At 39.6% G+C, this 5,881-nt stretch overlaps 1 pseudogene; it reads right to left on the bottom strand.

The window, feature by feature from the left end:
- Nucleotides 1–4,207: 4,207 nt before the first annotated feature.
- On the bottom strand, nucleotides 4,208–4,839 carry LOC123458853 (annotated as a pseudogene).
- Nucleotides 4,840–5,881: the final 1,042 nt, after the last annotated feature.

Below are 5,881 nucleotides of genomic sequence, written 5' to 3'. Positions count from 1 at the left end.
GAATTTTACCAGACTTTTAAGGAAGAGCTAACACCATTGCTTCTTAAGCTTTTCCAGGAAATAGAAAAAGAAGGAATTCTACCAAACTCCTTCTATGAGGCCAGCATCACCCTGATACCAAAACCAGGCAAAGATAGAACAAAAAAAGAAAATTACAGACCAATCTCCCTCATGAACATAGATGCAAAAATTCTCAACAAAATATTGGCAAACAGAATACAAGAGTATATCAAAAAGATCATTCACCCTGACCAAGTAGGCTTTATCCCAGAGATGCAGGGATGGTTCAACATACGCAAATCTATAAATGTAATACATTACATAAACGGGTTGAAGGACAAAAATCACATGATCATCTCATTAGATGCAGAGAAAGCATTTGACAAAATCCAACATCCCTTCATGATAAAAGTCCTACAGAGGCTGGGAATAGAAGGAACATATCTCAATATAATAAAGGCTATTTATGACAAGCCTACAGCCAACATATTACTAAATGGGGAAAAACTGGAAGCTTTTCCACTAAAATCAGGAACAAGACAAGGGTGTCCACTGTCCCCACTTCTATTTAATATAGTTTTGGAAGTCTTAGCCATAGCAATAAGGCAAGAGACACACATAAAAGGGATACAAATTGGAAAGGAAGAAATCAAGTTATCATTATTTGCAGATGACATGATTCTATACATAAAGGACCCTAGAGACTCTACTAGCAAGCTGTTAGAGCTGATCAAAACGTACAGCAATGTAGCAGGATACAAAATAAATACACAGAAATCAGTAGCCTTCATATATGCTAACAACAAACACACAGAGGATGAAATCAGAGAATCACTCCCATTCACAATTGCATCAAAAAAAATAAAATACCTTGGAATAAACCTAACCAAGGAAGTAAAGAATCTATACAATGAGAACTTTAAAACACTCAAGCGAGAAATTGCAGAAGACACTAGAAAGTGGAGAAACATCCCTTGTTCCTGGATTGGAAGAATCAATATCGTGAAAATGGCAATCTTACCTAAAGCAATCTACACATTTAATGCAATCCCTATCAAAATTCCAAAGGCTTTCTTCATGGAAATAGAAAAAACAATCCAAAAATTCATTTGGAATCACAAAAAACCTTGAATATCTAAAATAATACTGAGCAACAAAAAAGAGGCTGGTGGTATCACCATACCTGATTTTAACCTATACTACAGAGCCATAGTAACAAAAACAGCATGGTACTGGCACAAAAACAGACATGTAGATCAGTGGAACAGAATAGAGGACCCAGATGTAAGCCCAAGTAGCTATAGCCACCTGATATTCGATAAAAATGCCAAAAATACTCATTGGAGAAGAGACAGCCTCTTCAGCAAATGGTGTTTTGAAAACTGGATAAATATCTGCAGAAGGATGAAAATAGATTCTTCTCTCTCGCCATGCACAAGAATTAAGTCCAAATGGATTAAAGATCTTAACATCAGACCGGAAACTGAAACTGCTAGAGGAAAAAGTAGGGAAAACCCTTCAACATATTGGTCTTGGCAAAGACTTTCTGAATACAACCCCAATTGCTCAGGCAATAAAACCACAGATTAACCACTGGGACCTAATGAAATTACAAAGATTTTGCACCGCAAAGGACACAGTGAAAAAAGCAAAGAGGCAACCTACAGAATGGGAAAAAATCTTCGCCAGCCATATATCTGATAGAGGATTAATATCTAGGATATACAAAGAACTCAAAAAGTTAAATAATAAGGAATCAAACAAGCCAATCAAAAAATGGGCTATGGAGCTAAATAGAGAGTTCTCAAAGGAAGAAATACAAATGGCATATAAGCATCTAAAAAAATGTTCTACGTCACTAGTCATCAGGGAAATGCAGATTAAAACGACATTGAGATTCCATCTCACTCCTGTCAGATTGGCCACCATCATGAAAACAAATGATCATAAATGTTGGCGGGGATGTGGAAAAAAAGGAACCCTTCTTCACTGCTGGTGGGAATGCAATCTGGTCCAGCCATTGTGGAAAACAGTGTGGAGGTTCCTAAAACAGCTAGAGATTGATTTACCATATGACCCAGCTATAGCGCTCCTAGGCATATATCCAAAGGACTCATCTCATTTTCTTAGAAGTACATGCTCAACCATGTTTATTGCTGCTCAATTTATAATAGCTGGGAAATGGAACCAGCCTAGATGTCCCTCAACAGATGAGTGGATAATGAAGATGTGGTACATTTATACAATGGAGTTCTACTCAGCGGTAAAGAAAAATGAAGTTATGAAATTTGCAGAAAAATGGATGGACCTGGAAAGTATTATACTAAGTCAGGTAACCCAGGCCCAGAAAGCCAAGCGCCACATGTTCTCTCTCATATGTGGATCCTAGCTACAGATGACTGGGCTTCTGCGTGAGAATGAAAATACTTAGTAGCAGAGGCCAGTAAGTTGAAAAGGAGACATAAAGGGTGGAGAAAGGAAGGGAGGAGGATACTTAATAGGTTGATATTGTATATATGTAATTACAATGATTGTAATGGGGAGGTAATATGATGGAGAATGGAATTTCAAACGGGAAAGTGTGGGGGTGGGGAGGGAGGGAATTACCATGGGATATATTTTATAATCATGAAAAATGTTAATAAAAATTTACTTATTTGCAAGCAGAGAGAGAGAGAATGGGTACACCAAGGCCTCTAGCCACTACAAATGAATTTCAGATGCATGTACCACTTTGTGTATCCAGCTTTACATGGGTGCTAGGGAATCAAACCCAGGTCATTAGGCTCTGCAGGCAAGTGCCTTAACTGCTGAGCCATCCCTCAAGCCCTATTATTTAGTTTTTTTAGTTCTTTGTATATCCTAAATATTAATTCTCTGTCAAATGCATATCTTGCAGAGATTTTCTCCCATTCTGTAGGTTGCCTCTTTGCTCTATTCACAGTGTCCTTTGCTGTTCAAAAGCTTTATAATTTCATGAGGTCCCAGTGGTTGATTAGTGGTTTTACTTCCTGAGAAACTGGGATTATATTCAAAACATTGTTGCCTATGCCAATATGTTGAAATGTTTCCACTACTTTTTATTCTAGCAGTTTCAGAGTTTCAGGTCTGATATTAAGGTTTTATCCATTTGGACTTGATTCTTATCTATGGAGAGAGATAACGATCTATTTTCACTCTTCTACATATAGATATCCTGTTTTACCAGCATGATTTGTTAAAGAGGCTGTCTTCCGGCTGGAGGGATAGCTTAACAGTTAAGGCATTTGTGTGCAAAGCCAAAGGACCTAAGTTCAATTCCCCAGGACCCACATAAGTCAGATGCACAAGGTAGTGCATGCATCTGGAGTTCATTTGCAGTGGCTGAAGGCCCTGGTGCACCCATTCTCTTTCCCTCTTTCTCTCTCACTCTCTCAAATAAATGAATAAATAAATAAATAAATTTAATTTTAAAAAGAAAAACAAGCTGTCTTCTCTCCAGTGAATATTTTTGGCATTTTTGTCAAAAATCAGTTGACTGTAGCTGCTTGAGTTTACATCTGGGTCTTCTATTCTGTTCCATTGATCTACATGTCTGTTTTTGTGCCAGTACCATGCTGTTTTTCTTACTGTGGCTCTGTAATATATCTTAAAGTCAGGTATAGCGATATCTCCAGTCTTAGTTCTGTTGCTCAGAATTGCTTTGGCAGTTCAGAGCATCCAAATGAACTTTATGATTGTTTTTTTCTAATTTGGTGAAGAATGCTCTTGGAAAATTGATGGGATTACATTAAATCTGTAGATTGTTTTTGTAAGATAGATATTTTCACAATATTGATTCTTCTGCTCCATGAACATGGGATATATTTCCATTTCCCGGGGTCTTCTACAATTTCTTTCTTGGGTATTTTAAATAATTTATTTTTTATATGTTTTATTTTTATCTATTTATTTGACAGAGAAAGAGAAAGATAGTGAGAGAATGGGCATGCCAAGGCCTCCAGCCTCTGCAAACAAACTCCAGATGCATGCGCCTCCTTGTGCATCTGCCTTATGTGAGTCCTAGGGAATTGAACCAAGGTCCTTTGGCTTTGCAAGCAAAAACCTTAACTGCTAAGCCATCCCTCCAGCCCTACATATTTTTTTTTTTTTTGTCCTTGTGTGCAGTCTTTATTTCGAAGGTCTGTTAAAACACCTTTATATCAGTACAAGAGCAAAGATCGCCCCCTGTAGAAACTCGGCAACTATGTACAGGACTTCACAGAACAAAGGCAGCCCCGAAGCTGACCAGCAGGTGGATGTCAGCCAGGGGCCAGGAAGGAGGAGCAAGCCTGCGCCAAACTCCAGCAGCCATCTACGCATATTCTGTAGTGGTCACAGACTGTAGCCAGTTTTTGGAAAGTCTGGGTCCAGCACACGAATCATCTGTTCAATTACACCCCTGGCTGTGGCGCCATCAGGTCAATGTCACTCAAGTTCCTGGCCAACCAAACTCCCGCAGCAAAGGGCTGGAGAGATGGCTTAGCGGTTAAGCGCTTGTCTGTGAAGCCTAAGGACCCTGGTTCGAGGCTTGATTCCCCAGGACCCACGTTTGCCAGATGCACAAGGGGACTCTCTTGCTCTCTCTCTCTCTCTCTCAATGTCGCTCTCAAATAAATAAATAAATATAACAAAAAAATTAAAAAAAAAAAAAAAACTCCCGCAGCAAAGAGTCCCAAATTGAGGATCAAGTTCCTGCGGAAGTCGTTCCTGTCCGTGGCAAAGCGGTAGACGCCGCGGAGCCAGTCCCACGTTGTCGGGGACCTCGGTGGCCTCGCCCGCTGGGCCCGCTGCGCTCACCGTCACCCCACTGGAAGCCATAGTCGCATCCTGGCCACCGCAGAAGCACCCGCCGCCGCCCAATAATTTTTATTTATGTATTTATTTGATGGGGAGGGGAGATGTGCCAGGGCCTCCAGAAACTGAAAACAAACTCCAGATACATGCATCACCTTGTGCATCTGGCTAACATGGGTCCTGGGGAATCACACCTGGGTCCTTTAGCTTTGCAGGCAAATGCCTGAACTGCTAAGCCATCTCTCCAGCCCTCTTGAGTATTTTAAAGTTTTCATGGTAGATATTCTTCACTTTCTTGGTTAGGTTTATTCCAAAGTACTTTATTTTTATTTATTTATTTAGTTTGGTTTTTTGAGGTAGGGTCTCATTCTAGCTCAGGCTGACCTGGAATTCACTATGTAGTGTCAGGGTTGCCTCAAACTCATGGTGATTCTCTTACCTCTGCCTCCCAAGTGCTGGGATTAAAGGTATGCTCCACCACCCCAGCCTCTTTATTTTTATTTTATTTCATTTATGGCAATTGTGAATGGAAGTGATTCCCTGAATTCATCCTCAGCACATTTGTTATTGATATATAGGAAGTCTACTGATTTCTGTGAGTTAATTTTGTATCCTGCTACTAGCTGAAAGTGTTTTTTATCAGCTCTGTTGCTGGTTGAGTCTTTAGGGTCCTTTATGTATAGAATCATATCATCTGCAAATAATGATAATTTGACCTTTATTTCCAATTTGTATCCCTGTTGTTTCTTTTATCTTGTTGCTATAGTTAAGACTTCTAATACTATATAAATAAAAGTGGGTCCAGGCCTGGTGGTGCATGACTTTAATCCCAGCACTCGGGAGGCAGAGGTAGGAGGATCTCTGTGAGTTCAAGGACACCCTGAGACTACATAGTGAATTCCAGGTCAGCCTGGGCTACAGTGAAACCCTACCTCAAAAAAAAAAAAAAAAAGAAAAGAAAAGAAAAAAAAGAAAGAAAGTGGGTACAATGGACACTCTTGTCTCTTGTTCCTGATTTTAGTGAAAATGCTCCAAGGTTTTCTCCATTTAGTGTAATGTTGGCTAT

Source organism: Jaculus jaculus, chromosome 2 (assembly GCF_020740685.1).
Source record: "Jaculus jaculus isolate mJacJac1 chromosome 2, mJacJac1.mat.Y.cur, whole genome shotgun sequence".
Taxonomy (NCBI): Eukaryota; Metazoa; Chordata; class Mammalia; order Rodentia; family Dipodidae; genus Jaculus; species Jaculus jaculus.
The sequence above is the reverse complement of the archived record's forward strand: the minus strand, read 5'-3'. Positions and strand labels throughout refer to the sequence as shown.